The 18,345-nt window shown below is 42.4% G+C and overlaps 1 protein-coding gene across 10 annotated transcripts in view; it reads right to left on the minus strand.

Annotated features, from left to right (window-relative positions):
- Positions 1-18,345, minus strand: part of myt1b (myelin transcription factor 1b) — a 118,684-nt gene that overhangs the window by 78,243 nt on the left and 22,096 nt on the right. Inside the window, exon 2 of one of the 10 annotated variants that reach the window (XM_047593224.1) lies at positions 9,206-9,331. The exons of the other annotated variants lie outside the window; for them this stretch is intronic. The gene's annotated coding sequence lies outside the window, so the exon portion shown is untranslated. The remainder of the gene's footprint in view (positions 1-9,205; positions 9,332-18,345) is intronic. 10 annotated transcript variants of the gene reach the window in all.

Here is an 18,345-nt window from a genome sequence, read left to right on the forward strand (position 1 = left end):
TTCTACCCGTTCTGTTGTCTCTGTGTAATGATACCAGAGGTGATTAATAAAGTATCTACCGAATGCATTTTAAATTATTATTTATATATTAACCCTCTGGAGCATAATTGGTCAATTCTGACGACTTTAACCTTTATATTTCATCTTAAAAATGGTTCACATTGTTGCCTTTGGTTTGGTTTCATTCTTCCCAGCACAACCTCACATGTGCCATTTATTTTGTTTCATTTTGATAAACTGTATTAAAACATTGGACTAAAACCATTAAAAAAGTAATTTTTTTTGTTGAAGGAACCATTTTTATAACTTAGAACGTAAATCTAAAGTGTAAATTTCAAAAGCTTATGGACAAATTTAGCAAACAAAGTTATTTATAAGTATTTACATTAAAATGCAACTATTTACATAGTTAGCTAGCTAGCTAGTTAGATAGCTAGCTAGCTAGCTAGCCGTTTCTCCGTGCACCAACATCACAGCAATATTCTGGAAAAAATGTGGTGTAAATGAATCATAATGAGTCTAGTTTTACTTGACCTATCAACACTATTTAAAAACTGGTCCACAGTTTGAAGTTAACACTTTCTACATGAGTTGAAATGGAGATTCAGTTGCGCTGCGTCTTGCTGCTACGTCGTCTTAAACTGGTCGTTGGTTAACTCTACATGGATTTCCAGGTAGTACATGTTATTCAAACTAAAAACTGAAAGCGTCACCAAACGGCACCAACTTCAAAACCTGAAAAGAGCATTTAGCCCAACAGGTGAAGCATCAGACAGGCACACAAATAATTGTGACAGAAAACCGAGACATGTTCCTTCTCCTAATCTCAGATTAAGTGACCCCCCCCCCCGTTCCCGTGTGGTGGCTTTAGATGAAAAGGTGTCCAGGTCCAGGTCAGCGTCCAGCAGGACGAGGTCACGTACCCGGACACTCAGCATTCACACACAGCCCACGACCTCTGACCCCTGAGGACTCTCCCCTCGGAGTCCTACGCCTCAGCAGTCATCAGGTTATCGATCCAGCACGTGCTGACAAGACGGATTAGCAAGAATAGAATACAAGTTTTTATATAATGGTCGGGTTTTATTCCCCGTCGCTGAGGGACGGAAGAACAAGATGAGAGTTTGGTTAAAAAAAAAAAAAAAATCAACAAATGAGAAAGAAGAGGAACCAGATCAGGACTGAGGCAGGAAACTGGAACGTCCGTTTAAATATGTATCTGAACGCATCGCTGGAGACAGATAGATAGATAGATAGATAGATAGATAGATAGATAGATAGATAGATAGACAGATAGATAGATAGATAGATAGATAGATAGATAGATAGATAGATAGATAGATAGATAGATAGATAGATAGATAGATAGATAGATAGAATGCATATGCAAAATAAACACTATCATAAAATAATTTAGAAAAATGAATGACACTTGTTATTTATATCTATCTGGCCTCTTTAAATAAGAAAAAAAAATGCTCAACAGCGCCACCCTATCATCAATGCATCATAATGGTTATTCTCTGGTCAGGAGTGGAACTGCACCAATAAACAGTATTTAATGAGAGCGCTGATGGATCAGACCATATAACTGACGGTATAAATAAGGAACAGCTCCTCTAAAGTGAAGCCAAAGCAAGTAGAGCTCCCCCTGGTGGCTGACTACAGTATAGGTCATAAGCTCCACCCTCTCCATGTTAGTGGGCGGGACTTGAGTCAAATTAAAACTTAAATACGTGTCAAATATATATATTTTTTTTTACAAGCAAGTTGATGCATGTTCAAGTGTCATTTTTTTGGGGTAAGTTTAGTTTTAGTTATTTGATGCTATAGAAACAGGAAGTGACACATTGGCACCCATACGTTGCCATGGAAACCAAGCAGTAAAGGGGTCCCGTGAGACCATGGGAGTAGTAAAAAAACAGTTTTTAAAATGAAAATCCAACATGTCCTTGTAGCTGGTGGAGGTAGAGCACAGCGTAGTACTGATTATTGTAAATGTGGGCGGGACATCGACGTTGTGACTCCGCCCATCGACTACAAACTCCAAACAGCTTCCATATTTGTCTACGTTCTACACAGAGAAATGTCTCAATATATTCGCATGCATGCAACGCAAATACTACCACTAATACTATAATAATACCGCTACACCCCCCCACCACCACCACCAACCACCACCCACCCCCTTCTGCTCCCTTTAGTTTCCAGAATGCAAAGTATTTTGACCGCGGCTCAATCTTCACACCTCTCCGACTGGCTCTCATTGATTTCCACGGTGTTAGATGAAGTGGCAGCGCCTGTGAGTGCCAATGAAAAGAAGGTGCACATGTGGAAGACTTGTCATGGCAAAGATTATCTCCCCGTGGCGCACACACACACACACACTTACACACACACACACCAACCCAGCTGGAGACAAGCTGCAGCTATAATAGCACCTGAATCCATAAGTACACACACACACACACACACACACACACATGCATTAAGGCGCAGACGCAAACACCTGTGTCTCTGTTTCTTTTCTCTTCCTGCTAATAGCTGCTGTTCTCACGTGCTCCACCTATTACAAGCGCACACAGACACAAACGGGCAATCAAAGAAATGCATATCTGATTGTGGAGCAGCTACAGGCAGGTGCGCAAATACCGTCGTCGCACACACACACACACACACACACAGACACACACACACAGAGCAGCTCCCGAGCTAACAGGTTATAGCTTGCCCCCGTGTATTTCAGTAAGTGTGTTATTTTATCGCCTCTTTTCATCCTCTCCTCTCCCATTCTGCTCGGTGACGGGGTGAGGGGATCTGTGTGTGTCTGTGTGTGTGTGTGTGTGTGTGTGTGTGTGTGTGTGTGGGGGGGGGGTTTGATATGTGCACCCTACTTTGTTGCCATGGATACCACAAACACCCCACATAGAAAATTCTACACAGAATAATAAGTGGCCAATTGTGTCTGTTTGCTCTCCAACAAACCTCGGGATTAGAGGCATTTTCTTGTCAGAGGCATAAACTATTTTTATGTTTGCAGGGAAAGAGGAGGAGGAGGAGGAGGAGGAGGAGGAGGAGGAGGTGGTGGAGGAGGAGGGAGAGGAAGAGGCAAAGATATGAAAAGAGCATACTAATGCTGCGTGGTGACAGGTTTCTCCCCGGTTTCTCGGTGAGATGAGAGGGGTCGAAAACAGAGGAAGGAGGGAAAGAAAGAAAGAGGAGGAGGGTAGAGGAGGAGGAGGAGGAGGAGGATGCTCTTAAAAAGAAACTCAGGTGCTCAGGGCGCCCTTAACAAATGAAGGAGAACATGACAGAGGGAGGCAGAGGGAGACGGGGGCAGATCATTTCAAGTCCAGTTAACTGGGAGCGCTGACATTTGTAACAGCCGAGCAGGCGAGGTGCAAAGCGTGCAGGCGTTTAGTGAAGCTAAATGTTTTAAAAAGCTCTCTGGGTACATGCTTTTTATTTATTTATCTCTCTTTTTTTTTATAGTGTGTGTATGTGTGTGTTTCTCTCCCTCTTCTGGATTAATTGACAAACACTCATCTGACGCTTCCTCCTAATTTCTTCCCCCTGCTCCGAGCCTCGGAGAACATAACCCTAGTGTGCAATGATGTCATTATGATACCATCTGTCTGTTGCACACATACACACACACACACACACACACACACACACACACACTCGAGCACACGAGAGATCAGATAACACGGGGACGGAGCGAGAACCTATGACATTTGCACACGTCGGGCTCCTGCCGCATGTTTAATGCAGGCTTATTTCTGAGGAGTTGACACTCGAGGCGTCTTTGTGATTCGTGTCGTACGTCCCCCCCCCCGTCGCCCCCAACCTCGCTCCTCTCTGTGTGTGTGTCTACGTGTGGTCAGACTTGTTTTTATTTGCTTTTATTCTTTTTTTTTTGTCTCCTGTCCAGAGACAAAGCTGTAAGTACCAGGCTCCTGCAGCTCTACGCCCGTCAAGGTCATGAGGGAAGATGTGATGTATGTCAATCCCACCCACCCCCACCAGTCAGGACCCCCCACATCCACATCCTCCCCTCCGTCACACACACACACACACACACACACACACACACACACACACACTGCATTTCTTTTTACACCTTTATCATTTGTGGTTTGCTTCAGGTAAGTGACACAAGAGATGGAGACGTTAGACTGACCAAGATTAATAATCCACTAATAATAATAATAATAATAATCCAAGCTGCCTGTGGTTAATTCAACTGCTGTTTTACGCTGCTGTGCCCTTGTTTATATTATTAATCTCGCTTTGTATCTTCCTCCTCCTCCTCCTCTCTGTTTGTTCTATTCTCCTCCATACGAGCTGCTGGAGGAGATCACCTTAGCGCTCACTCTGGGTTCTGTAAAGCATCTTAGAACAGTTTGGATTCTCCGCAGCTGGGTTTAAATGGAGCCAAACATTCCCTTCTACATGAATAAAGTCTTAGTCTAAGATCGTGGTACAGTATTTTCTAAAAAAAAGACTTTAAACCAACGTAGTCCCACTCTCGTGAACTGGAGGCTGAATGAAGTTCAGTCTGATGCTCAGTCTGGACGGAAACGCTCAGTGACGTTTCCTCAACTGGAGACATCGTTTTTAATAACAAGTCTGAGAAAACTGGACATTATCTCACACTTAGACGGCAGAAAAAAGTTTAAAAAGGTCCATCAAAAATTCATTGAAGCCGGGAAAGACTGAAGAGTTGAACAAACAACACAACAGCAGATATGACGCCACAAACTTTCCCAATCAAGCAGTTTCTTTCTTTTAACTGATAAGACAAAACTCAAAAGCTGCAAGTGAGGTAATAAGAATGCAGGATCCCAGCTCCAGGATGTTTATTTTAAGGAACAAGGCTGAACTTATCATTGACAGAGTCCTAACCTTCCACTCTTTAAGGAGTTTGACCTCCTCCCTTCTGGCCAGAAACAAGGACGCGGCGTCAGTGTCTCTTCCATCCCTGTCGCCTCAGATTGGTTTAACTCTCTGGGCTACGTTTGTCTGCAGCCCCCATGCTGCTGCTTTCATGCATTTATTCATACTTACTTTATACATAGTTTTTACTTCTCATTTCTTAGTATTATATATTTTATGCATGGTTCACACTTCCACCTTTCACTTTAATGTGTCACGTTTTTTATTATTTCTGTCGTGTTCTGTTGATGTCGTTAGATTAAACTCATTAAATTCATTTCCTTCAGGATATAAATAAATCTGAACTGAACTGAACTAATAATAAAAGTGTAAAAACAACAGTAACTACTGCTGATTAGACAGAGACCTCCACCTTTTATCAGTCACGTGATGTTTTCATGTCACACGTCTGGTTCATGTAAACATCAGATCAGCTCACATGGAAACAGTCGATCTGAAACCTTTAACTGGAATGAGAAAAAAGTCCAAATGTAAACCTGGCTATGTGAATATAAATCTAATTCGGTTTAATAATTACTGCAGGTTCGGTTTAAGCACCTCGCTGAGTTATATTTTGTAACTGAATTAGCTTTAAGTAAGACAGTATGAGCCTTTCATTACCCAGATTCATATCTTTTATTATGTCTCGATGCTTTGTTAATCCTCAGACTCAGTCCTTCTCGTTATGGAGCCTGTTATTCTTTTTACTTTAAGATGCATCAAGACTTCGTTCAGACCTCGCGTTTACATCCGTCCTGACTGATCTGGTGTCAGTCCACATTGTGGAGCTGGTCTGGGACTCATGTGACCTCAGTCCTTTGATTAGTGTGAACTCACAGTCAGTGCTATTAAATGCATGTGAAAAAAAACAAAAACAAATTGTTGCCTTAATACGACTTTAACTGGACAACTTAGGTGCATGTAAACAATCAGAGTTCTCCTTATCTGAATAAGATAATGTGACTGGAAACTGATTTAACGCGTGTACAACACATGTGTGCACACTCCACAAGTATGACCCCAGAACAAAAACATCCGAAAACAAAGCTGGTCGCAGAAGAAGAAGGTAAACGAGGCTGGTAAAAGAACCACCTGAGGGACAGCGCCATCTTATCTGCACCGGAAGTAGCGCACACATTAAAAACGATATTAAAAAACTGAACTATTATTCATCTGGTTGTTGTCTGAAATGCTGGTCTGACACATGAACGACTCCAGTTGTTTATTATATGAAGTGGGCGGAGCCTGCAGTCGCCATGTTGTATGAGCTTTACTAAACCCACACTCAGATATATTCAAATATGAACATGGGAGTCGTGTCGGACGTTGAGAACCGCCCACCCCAGCTATCCGCTACCTGTTAGCTCAGGCTACCACCTGTCACTCAAAGTGGGAACGCCCTTAATTATGCAGAAAATTAAACTAATAAGTTAAAAAAACATTCGCCCCCTGTACAGTTGTCATGAATAGTGAAACTACTGAAACCAAAAGTTTTTTGTTTCAGGCTGTAAACATGTGTAATAACACTGTAAAGTTGGGCTTTTTAACATGGGCGTCTATGGGGATTTGAGCCTCAAGTGGCCACTTGATGAACTGCAGCTTTCTGCACTTGTGCATGGCCTTCATCGCTCAGACCTGGAGGTTGACGCTTGGTAGTATGTCAGCATGAAAGGGGGCCATATTAACCAACTGACAAGATACATATCGCCACCTAGTGTGGAGGAGGAGGACTTGTTCTCGTCAGTTGTTGGATTTTCTCCGTTGCATGTAAACTGGGACGAGGACGACATTCAGAAAGTTGAACTTCGATGTACTGGGTGAGTCTTGGATCTACTCAGTTTAACTCGTTCATTCAACCACCAGTCGAAATGATCACGTCAATAAGTGACGTCCGTTATAAATATTCTGTCCTCAGAGCTGTGAACTAGTAACGTAATGTACGGCTGTAAAAAGGACCCAACTAACAGAACTGGTTAACACTTTATCAGTTGCGAAACTGACAATTTCTCAAGGAGTCTGCACTGGTTGACTGGAAATAGTCAAAAAATCTGGCACACGCTGCATGTTTTCATAAAAGCAGTCGACACAGAAACCGGGAAACTCAACCACGTAATGTGGCATCAGCACCAAAAAACTACACAGACATAAAAAAAAGACAATTAGTTTCCTCTTCACACATTGAGATCCCGGCGTGATTTAACGTCCGTGTTACACGTGTGTGTGTGTGTGTGTGTGTTTGCTGGTGTCGGTTAGTCCGGCCTCAGATGTCGACTAACGGCGGGAACAAGCGGCCTGTGAGCGGCGTGAGGCGCATGCACGAGCAGGCAGAACCGAACGTGGCAAATGAATTTGGAGGGGTCGTAATGAGAGACGGCACTGGGCTCCGGCCCGATTTCACAGCCTCATCATTAGGGCGAGGCGGCCTCGGCCCCTCAGCGAACGCACACACACACACACACACACACACACACACACACATGCACACACACTAACACACAGCAGCCCCGGGAAAGACGACCAAGGTCAGTCGCGGTGCCGCAGTCTAATGAGAGGTGACAGGTGAGAAGAGGGACTCCAGACTTCACCCATTAAACTTACATTTTTAGGGAGCGTTTGTGCGTTTTTTCCCGTACATGTGTGTGTTTTTTGAATCACAACCAAGTCTGTGCAAGGCAAATACTGTACGCGCACACACACACACACACACACACACACACACACACACACAATACCCGCATTGTGACCTTCATGTACTTCCTGGCAGGCAGGTGTTAAGGCTGTAGGGGCTGAGTTGAGTGGCCAACAGGAGATGGTGCTACGTTATTTATCAGCACGTCCAGGCCTCATAAACGACTCTTTTCGCTGCAGGTAACGCACAAATAAACACACTCACACTTTCAGCCCTTCAGCTCGAGCCCAGAACAGAACCGAGCAGAACAGAGCAGAGGACTCAGAGGCCTGTGCAGCAGTTTGGTGAAATTATCGACTGTCTCCCAGGATTATTTGTCATTTTTTTAAATGAAAGTATTAACTCTTGTTTAAGGCGACCTTGCAAGCTGAGGATGTTAGTGCTGCACTTCTACTGCATGAGTGTATGTATGTATGGAGCAGGACAAGATGTGTGTCCATGTTCGTAAGTTGCTGGTAAGAAAGCGACTGTTATACCTGATTTACATACGTCTTTAATTTAAAATTATTTTTTTCTTGGCAGGTAACAGACTCTGACATGAGTCAGGAGATTCGTCTGGTGATTCAGGTAAATTAGAGGCCGTCTTTTCTTTCTGAGGCCAGAAAATATTTGCTATTTTTATAAATGAAATTAAAATAAAGTGGCAGTTTCTTTTCCCCATTCCTACAGTCTGGCCTCTAATATAAAACAAACAAGTGATAACTCTGGTTTAATGTGACCTAATCCCACTCTAGTGCAAACCACCCGCGACGTATTCGGAAAAAGATTATTTATTTTAAATTATAAGCACAATTATCTTATATAACTTAAAAAGACACACACACAGGTAAAAAAAATAAATAAAATAAATAACAGTAAATACAAAAACTTCGGTACAAATTACACATTTGCTCACAAAGCTGTACTGCATTCTTCTTTACACCATTGGCTTGAAGAAATGCAACCACTATGTCGTCCACGTCCATGTCCAAAGACATCGATGACACTGATGGAACCACTATAGATGCTGCAACGACAACACGCTAGGATTCCCCCCTAATGGGGCCCCTTCAAACACGGGGCCTGTCCACATCCATAGAACTTATATATTTGAATCTGATTGTTCTTGCACGGAAACACAGACCGTGACCGGTGTTAAAAGGCCTCTTAGAAAACAAATAAAGACGCGGATGCTTCTCGTGCTTTTGGAGTCGATCTCATCTGGTTTTGTTGTCTCACATGGATGGAAAGCGAGGCTCTGCCTCCAGATGGCTAACCTTAAAGACAGCGCCCCCCCACCCACCCACCACCCACCACCACCACCGCCATAACTTTCTCCACGAAGCGTGACACGGGACGCGTCTGACATTTCTGGTGACAGCCCCCGAGCTCGACGAAGGCTTGATAATCGCCGCGGTGACACCATTAAGGGACTTCCCTTCAGACGCACATCAGAGATGAAACATCCTCGTTTTCATCTCTGCGGATAAGTGACGGCGACGCGCCGCCTCCGTCCTGGACGCCGGCAGCGTCACCGTCTTCCCAGACGAGACGCTGCATCCGAACCTTCCTGAGCGACTTCATCCACGTCTTACTCACCTCACGGGTTCCTCTCTCACGAGCGAAGCATCGTCCCAGAAACAGGGTCGTCACGGATTCATGCTTCGTAGACGTCTCAAGAGCTTCTGTCGTGTGACATTTTCATCACAGGGAAACATGTGCGTCCTAGAATAATGACATATGTGTCAGCTGTAAGATCCTGCACAAGTAAAGCAGAGATAAGATATTTAAAATAAAAAATAATAAAAAAAAAAGAGGTGGCCCTGAGTGACTTTCTTATCCAGTTAGCCTCTTATCCTGACATCATGTTCCCCCACGAAATGAAATTAAATCAATCACAACATGATCATCAGCTGCCTTAGTGTTTTCAGCCGTCCACTTTTTCTATTTCCAACCGAGCCTCGAACTGTATTAATAACTTATTAAATCAGATAATTGCATTACGGGCATGCGTGCATTTATATATGGGAGCACATCGTCTTCTCTCAGATGGATTTGCGCCGCAAATCAAGTTAATCACAGCACTGAAAACAATAATGAGTGTGGCATGCTACTCAACAAACTAACAAACCCATTAGCTAGTCTGCCTGTCTCCAAATCCAAAACCGTATATTCATTAGACGGTAATTCAGAGCAGAAAATGAGATTGAGATCCTTGATGCAACAGAAAAACACATCATCCCCGAGTCCTCCCCCCCAAAAAAAAATGGAAAACAAAACTACGACGGCCGCGACGAGATCGAAAAACAAATTTCTAATTTGGTCCATGAAGTGAAATCGGAGTTGATAATTAGTCTGGGATAAGAAGGGAGACGTTTACAGTCACGGCAGAAATGGTTTTTCGGAGCGTTCCTGGAGCCTATAGAGTCGAAGCTTATGTAACTCCACGAAGCGCCGGGTGTGAAAAATGGTGTCATGGATCCATTTTGCAGGTTTCTCCACTTTGCTTTGGGGATTTAGTGCACTCCTGCCGAGTGGTACATCATGATGATCCAATTTCTGCCGGTTCTTGTAACAAAAGCGAGGGGAGGGGGGCTGGGCGACAGAACTGAAGCTCCTCTAAAAAAGCCTCCGTTGAGTAAATGTTGAGTGTGTTTGGGAACATGAGGCTCGGTCCGATGGAGCGGCGGCACTTCAGACACCGGGAATCAACAGCATCTCCTCTCGCTCCTCCATCGCTGGCTCCATCTCAACCAGTCAGTCCTTCCCTCCGTCACCACGCGTCCCTCAGCCCCGTGTCTCCACTAATAATCCTTCCATAATCCTCGTTCATCTACTACGTTTTTATTTCTTCATCGTCTATATGCCTCTTTTCTGTCAGGCTGGGGAGTGGGTGTCGTTTTCCAATTAACACAAATGAAATGTGGCTAATGTTCGAGCTCGAAAGGAACTAAAACAAATAAATAATAATCATCTTCATCAGCATCAAATGAAGTGACCTCGTTTAAATTAAAACTTTCAGAAAACATCTGGATCCAACGCGTCCGCTCTTTGAACTTTGAACAGATTATGGACTCATGGGTTCATCAACATCCATCCTGAGGAATCTGATCACAAGCGTCCAGGTGTGAACACTGATCTGGTGTCAGTCCACATGTGGACGTGGTCCGGGACACGTTTAAGAGTCCCGGGTCCTTTGGACCATGACGGCGCTGACTCTAATAACAGCAGCAACGAGACCGAAAACCAACTCAGATGTTCATGCTTCATTTGGTGCCGGAGAGTTTTTAATTAGCTTAGCCTCCTTAGCTCCATTAAACATGAGTCAGGTTTTCTCCTGCACGGATGGAAGTGAAGCTTTAAAACGTTTAAGGACAAACGTTTGTCTAAAGTTCGTCTGGACTTCGGCTCTAAAGATGCAACAAGGAGGAAACACCTGGAATTATCCAGAGATGCTGCTGAGCTTGTTTTGTTTCATATTTATTAACTGAGATTCTGTTGTATGGACATAAACGGGCTTAAACATCCATAAAATAATTCAGATTCACCTTTTTACCATCTATTATTACACAGTTACTCATCAGATTTTACATTATCCCACATATCAGGTGGTTTTTACTCTAAATAAAGTGTTTACATTGTCTTTTATTTACATTTTCTACTTTGCTCCAGATGAATTCTCTCTGACACAGTCACATACATCTTGATTCTGACACATCTCACAGGTGTTTGTGACCAGAATGATTCATACAGAGTCATGAAGACATGACCCATTTATTTTGGTTGTGTCGTTTTCGGACGGGAGGCAGAAAAATTAGATTTTTACTAAACTAATGTTGCCACTGGTTCCATTTGTGATTGACACAGTTTCTCCCTCTAGTTTCTCATCTTTCACGTGTCTTTGCTTTTTCCTCCTCATACTTTCTAAGGGCGACACTGAAGATAAATAGATAAATAAATCCATTCGAGTATTTTTATGAATCAGTGTTGGATCTTTGAAAATTATTTGAATGGGAAAATCGGATTTTATCTCTTTAAATCCCGGTATTAGAATGTAACCAGCTCTAATATGAGACGCTGTTAATTTAATGGGATTTTTAAGAGAGATTTTCACAAAACTAATGTTGTGATTTAAGACGTTTTCCACAGTATTTCCACCTCCAGTTTTTCCATCTTTCATGCGTCTTCGCTGTGTCCTCATGCTCTTTAACTTCTGTCACGTTCTGGATCTGCCTCACGTGTGAATTTAATCTCGTTGCATCTGATTTATGGTGCAAAACGATTTCAAACGAAGTGACGCAGGAAGAAGTGTTGGATTTTTCAAATCAAGATGATTATTATTTTTTTAATCCCAGTGTTAGAATATAGCCCTAATCTGGAACGCTTTTTTTTTTGTGTGTGATTGTCTTTATTTCCATTATTGTGTCTATTTGTTTGTTTCCTCGCTCTGTTTTCTCGGGCCCGGCCAGAGGAAGCTCCGTCTTTATTGTGCGCTCACACTCTGCCATCACTCTGACATTCTGCTTGACATTCAGGTAGCATAGCAACATGACAACATGCCCCTACAGCCTGGTGTGAGAATATAGATGCTTTTTGAAAAGGTTGACAAGAGAGAGTAAGAGAGGGGAGGGAGGGAGGCAGATGAAGAGGAAAGAAGAGGAGGAGCAGGAGGAAGTGGTCGAGGCGGAGGGGTGGAGAGCGCTGTGAAGCCCTCCACAGATCCCCTTCGTCTCCTTTTCAACCCTCCACCCCCCCCTCCATCCAGAATCCCATTTGAAATTTAAAGCACCTCTTTTTTTTGTGTCTGAAAATACCTTTACACGCGCCTCCATAAATACTGCCCAGAGGAGAAGGCTCCGCTTCCCCCTGCAGACTCGCGTGATTCAACGGGGGGGGGGGAGCAATTTTAATGGAAATCACACGTATGTGCATATTGTGCTGGAACACGCTCCGTATAGAACAACATACATAAATTATAATGCAAACACTTCATCCGCATGCGCATGAATATACCAGCATATATCACGCAGACCTCTGAATTTAGCATTTACCCTACTGTATATACACATATATACACACTTTGTCTTGATTCGTATGCATAAGGAGCGGATTGAACACGGACGCTTGATGAATGAGTCCTGTTGTGAGATGTGGAGAAGACACATAGTGCACATAAAACATGAAGCAGTGGTCAGAGAGGTTATGTAAATGCGTTTTTTTTTTCTTCTTCTTCTTTTCTCCAACCACGGAATTCAATTCATAATTCATAAAGATTAAAGATGAATTGGATATGAGGCTGCGTGTCTTTCCATTGGCCGCCCCCCTCCCTCCGGTAGAAGCACTCCAGCCCAAAGAGCTTCTCATTCCTCGATGATGAGACGGAGGCCAGCTCCCGTCCCTCCTGACCGAATCGATACGTCTCTTGATACCGGCCGTTAGCCTCCTGGTTGCTGAGAGGAGGATCAGCTCAGAGCGAAGCATCGCGGTCGATCTCTGAGCGTGTGTGAGCTTCACAGACAAACTCTGGTCTCGCATCATCTCCGCTGCTGCTCCACTACCAGCACTTCGTTTTCAATAATCACTTCACTGATGTTAGGAGGCTCAGACCGGAGCTCAACAACTGCTTTCTATCAAACATGTGACGGATTCGCGCCAACATAGATACGTCCCGACCCCTCTACTTCCACATGACAACTCTGCATATTAATTAGAAAGGACAAAAAAGACACGGCCAATACAACTCCAGCACAAATTAAGTAGAAAGCAGCAACTTCCTCCTGACAAACATATATAACTTCTTTACGGGTCCAGATGGAGGTTATTTATCATTTAAGGGGGTTAAATAACTTAAAAGTCACCAGAATACGCACAAATAAGAAAAGTTTTCACATTTCATTCAGCTTAAAAATATGGAACGATATGTGTGAAGAATTAAAACGAATTTAAAACTGTTCAAAGTAAAATATAAAGAGGACATTTTGGTTCTTTAATGTAATTATATGTGTTCATGTAGTTATGTTTGTGCATCTATGTATGTGTATATATATATATTATTATATATCATGTATAAATATCTTATAACTTATAAAAGTACATATTGATTTAACATGGGGGGTTAATAAGCTTTGGCTTCTTCCTTTTAAACATAAAACATATTAAGTTTAGTTGTTGTCGTACTTTAGTTGTTGTTATGAAGATGATCATTTATAGTCGTGCTGCTTTAGGCCCAGGCCGCCGTGGGGACTTCCCATGATGCACTTTGCTCCTGTCCTCTACTTCCTCCTTCTCTTCAGGGGGAATCCTACCGGAGACTATGTCTCCAGAGAGAGGACAGAGACGTCTTTGTACCACTTTTAAGTCTTATTATCGACGCTATATAAATCAAACCGGATTTAAATTCTGTGTTTATTACTCGTCTGAATGTTCTGTCCAGGTCGTTAACGTACAAGGACGAGGACACGTCTTCAGTTATACAACAACAACCACCACTACAACTACTACTACTACTACAACTACTACAACTACTACAACTACTACAACCAACACGAAGCATCAGCCAGAAAGTCCAAAAAGGCTGAAAACATCCTGTAGAATTTATGAGTTTGGTGATTTACTCACACAAGCACTTTCACTTTCACTGATTTACTTACATGTTATTCATGTTAATGCACATTATTTCTTCTTCTTTCTTGTACATTTTGTACTGTTTTATTTTATTTTACAAGATTTTTACTTTATTATTATTGTTTATTAGTTATTTAACTTATTTTTAATTATTTATTTATTTTTAAACTTTTTTCTTTCTACTTGTTTTTCTCAAGCGTTTTTTATTTTATTTTATTTAATTTATTTTTATTTTTTTAATGTAGAACTGAGCCACTGTGACACAGCAATCAACAATAAAATCTAAATCTAAGTGGCCTCTGTTTCTACAGTCATCAAATCGAAGGCTCTATGAGAACAGCATTTCCCATCAACCCCCCCAAAATAATATAAATAAATAAATAGAAAGAGGCTATTTTCAGTTTCACTATTTTCAACAGACAATTTAATCTATATTGCAGAGACACAGCGCGACTTACGGCTCCATCCACCGACCCATTAATGGCTAAAAAATTTAATATGGACAAAAAAAAAAAAAAAAAGAACAAAAATGCTAAAAGGCCACAAAAAAAAAAAAAAAAAATAATAAAATAATAAGTGTCTCATTTTCCCAGAAAGGAACAGCCGGCCACTCCAGACTTTATCACTGACTTCATGATGCAATTAGCCGTGGTGGTGGTGCAGCTGTGGTTCTGCTGATTGTATTAGAGGCTCAGTGATGTCTTTCTGGACCAAACCCCAGAGATTGAAGGGGGGGGGGGGGGGGGGGGGCACCACACACACAGGCCCCTAAAAAACACAATGAAGACGAGTGGGCAAAGCCCTGAGCTCAGTTTTCGAGGGCGAACCCTGAGAAAGGAGGAGGAAAGTTTTTACGGCCCCGGGGGTCGTTATCTGTAAAACACAGGGAGAGATTGAGCATCAGCTCCAGACAATGTGCACATACACTCACGCACCGTCGCACAACTTCCAGGAGGACACCGCAAAGGAAGCCCCGCCCCCCCCCTCCCTCCCGACCCCGACCCCAGGGGAGGAGTGACTTTTGACATGAACAGCAACATATCATACCCCCCAGAACACACTCCTCACCCACCCCTGGGGGACAGGGAGGGAGGCAAGGTGGGGGAGATAAGGACTGACACCCCAGGCTTTTTACCCCTCCACCTTTTCCCCTCCGCCTTCAGCTACGAAACCGACCCCAGCGCTTCCCCTTCTCCCTGCACTGAGCCAAGCACTGCATGTGTGTGTGTGTCTGTGTGTGTGTGGTATCTGATAAATCTGTGGCAGTCGCACACACACACACACACACACACACACACACACACACACACACACACACACACGGAGGTAAAAGCCATTATGGCCGGTGAAAGGAGGCACTCCATCCAGGGACAACACACCCCCCCTCAGAGAGGCTGCGGCTAAAGTTTTTACAACAATAGGGTTAGAGTAATTAGAAAGGCACTCGCCTTCTGGAGGAAACACAAGGAGGATGGAGGGTGGGGGGGGGGGTGAGGAGGTGGAGGGAGGGAGGGGGGGTAAAAGGCCAGAGATAGATAGAGAGAGAAGGGGTGGGATGGGGGGGATGGAGGGGTGACAATAGACAGTGGCAGCAGCAGAGTTGAGCTGTAAGGATGAATGTGAAGCAGAGGAAGACGGAGAAAGATGTGAGTGATGTGTGTCTGCATGTGCTCTATATTAAACTGGTGCTATTTATAAATATACATTATTGTTACCATGTCACAGTCAATATTAAGCCATTAAAACACATTTCAAGCTTCCTGTACACAGTTAGGCCCCGCCCCCCTATCGCTGCTGAGCCAATCACAAGGCCTCATATTACACAGTGACTCGTAATGACACAACATTTAGCTATGTTTAAAGTTGAGACTGTCACTTATTTTCTTTATCTGTATATACAGAGTCAGAGTGTACTATGCAGCCTTGTGATTGGCTCAGCAGCGATGGGGGGCGGGGCCTATTGTGTACACTGTGATGGAAGTGCTGACTGACTAACTTCTTCTGCCTCCTTTTATCCTTTAACTAAAATATGTTGGATTCTTGTTACTGTGTTTTTAATGGAATTTATGGAATTTATGGGGAAATATTAAAGTATATATATTAAAGCTTTACAAACAATGAAAGCGATATTTATGAAATTAATAAGCACATTTGAGTGTTTTATATTGATAAGTGCGATATCCCAAAAATAATAAATAAATTCTTGTCACTTTGAGGAAGATGGACTTTAAATGAACTGGTCACATGACCTCCTGCATCATCTCTGATGACGGGGAAACATGAAAAACAAGTGTTTCCATCAGTGATGTTCGATATCACCGATTTCCTTTCCTTTGTTTCAAACAGTAAAACAATAAGATCATTAAAATACATTATTGTCTAACTATTAAGAAGTTCTATAAAATGAAAGCGTCTTAGTTGTGACCCTGTTCTCTCCTCATCATTAATGTTTCACAAGGTTTGTTGTCTTCCCACAACTCAAGAGTATCAAAAGTATCGATATTTCGATTTGAGAATCGACTTTAGAGCATAAAGACCTGGTATCAGAAGTATCGATGTTTCAGTATCGATCTGCACATCACGACTAGTTTCAGTTGCACTTTGTGATAAACTTTTATACGTCTGAAAAACCACCTCATGATATCTGTTTTTTTTAAATATAGCTGTTTTCATTATTATTTTGATTTTTAGGTTCTGAATATTTCTAGAGGCTCATGGAAACTCTCAGGGCTCCATGGACGGATGGCCTCGCCCATCAATACTCACTCTGAAACAAAGGATTCAGAAACAAATCTGATCTGAAAAATATTCTCCAGTTTCACATGAAAGCGAAAGTGCACCTTGTAAAGTGAAGATATATATATTTCTGGCAGACGCTTACAAAAAAAAAAACAAAAAAAGTGTTTCAAATCCACCTTTTCGGCCGATTTGTTCTCGCTGAAAGTGATCAGGTGCCTGAGATCAGATCTAATTACAGAAGTCAATCTTGGTGCTGTCAGCAGGGTGAGGCTCAGATTAGGACCCGACCATATGGCTGTTTGGGCCAACGGTAGCTTTACACGTAGCACACACACACACACACACACACACACACACACACACACTTAGGCGTACTTACAGGAACTTTGGCTTCCTCATCCCACATGAGGAGAGCAGAGTTAACCCATGCTGTCAGTCCAATATGTCCAGCGGACGGTGCCATCAGGACGCGTTTTAAAACGGACATACTTTTAAATTTGAGCTTATGTTTCGCAGGGAGAGGTCAGAGATCTGAGAGCTGATCCGACTGGTTCAATCATTTAAAAAACGTCACTTTTATGTGAAAATGAGGATCATATTAAATCTGCACTAATCAGTGTTTTTATATCAGGGATATAATTAAGCCACGTTTACACCAGAGGCGTATATTATAGAGAGTCTGTCCAACCAGGGAATAGAGCGTCTGATCTGTCCCTCTATGTTGATTGGTTCTGAGCTGGTTAAGATTTTATACAGGAAAAAAAGTTAGCCTAGCCTTATGCTAGCCGTATGCTAGCTAGTTATCTAGACTAAAGGCTTAGAAAAATAGCAGCTAGCGTCATATATACTGTGAAACCCATGTGTTCATGTAATTTATGTCCATGTAGATAAACACATTTAACACGTAGCTTTACCTCAGTTACTGCTAAGTTATTATGGCTAGCATGCTAATGCTATAATGATAACACTAAATAACAGTGAGACTAGTTTAATAGTATTTCTAATTTTTCTGATTAATTTCAACCTTTTAACGGTGATGGATGAACACGGAGACTGAGGAGAAGGTAAACACAGCTCCATGACTGATGAGGTGATTGGGCTACAAAGCATTTTACAGCTCATTTAAGATATTTAAAGGAAGTAGACGCTGGGATATTATATATAAGTGAGGATCTTTTACTATATTAATAACATTTATAGGAACGTTAATGGCGGAAATAAGACATTTATTTAAACAAAGCTCATCCGTCTCATAGAGTTACACTGTAGAATCTGACCTCTGATGTAGCAAACATGGCGCCATGATTAGAGTTGGACAGACTCTCTCTAATATACGGCTCTAGTTTACACCTTATGGAGGCCTCCAAGGGGCCAAA

The sequence above is a fragment of the Mugil cephalus genome, chromosome 1 (genome assembly GCF_022458985.1).
Source record: "Mugil cephalus isolate CIBA_MC_2020 chromosome 1, CIBA_Mcephalus_1.1, whole genome shotgun sequence".
Classification (NCBI taxonomy): Eukaryota; Metazoa; Chordata; class Actinopteri; order Mugiliformes; family Mugilidae; genus Mugil; species Mugil cephalus.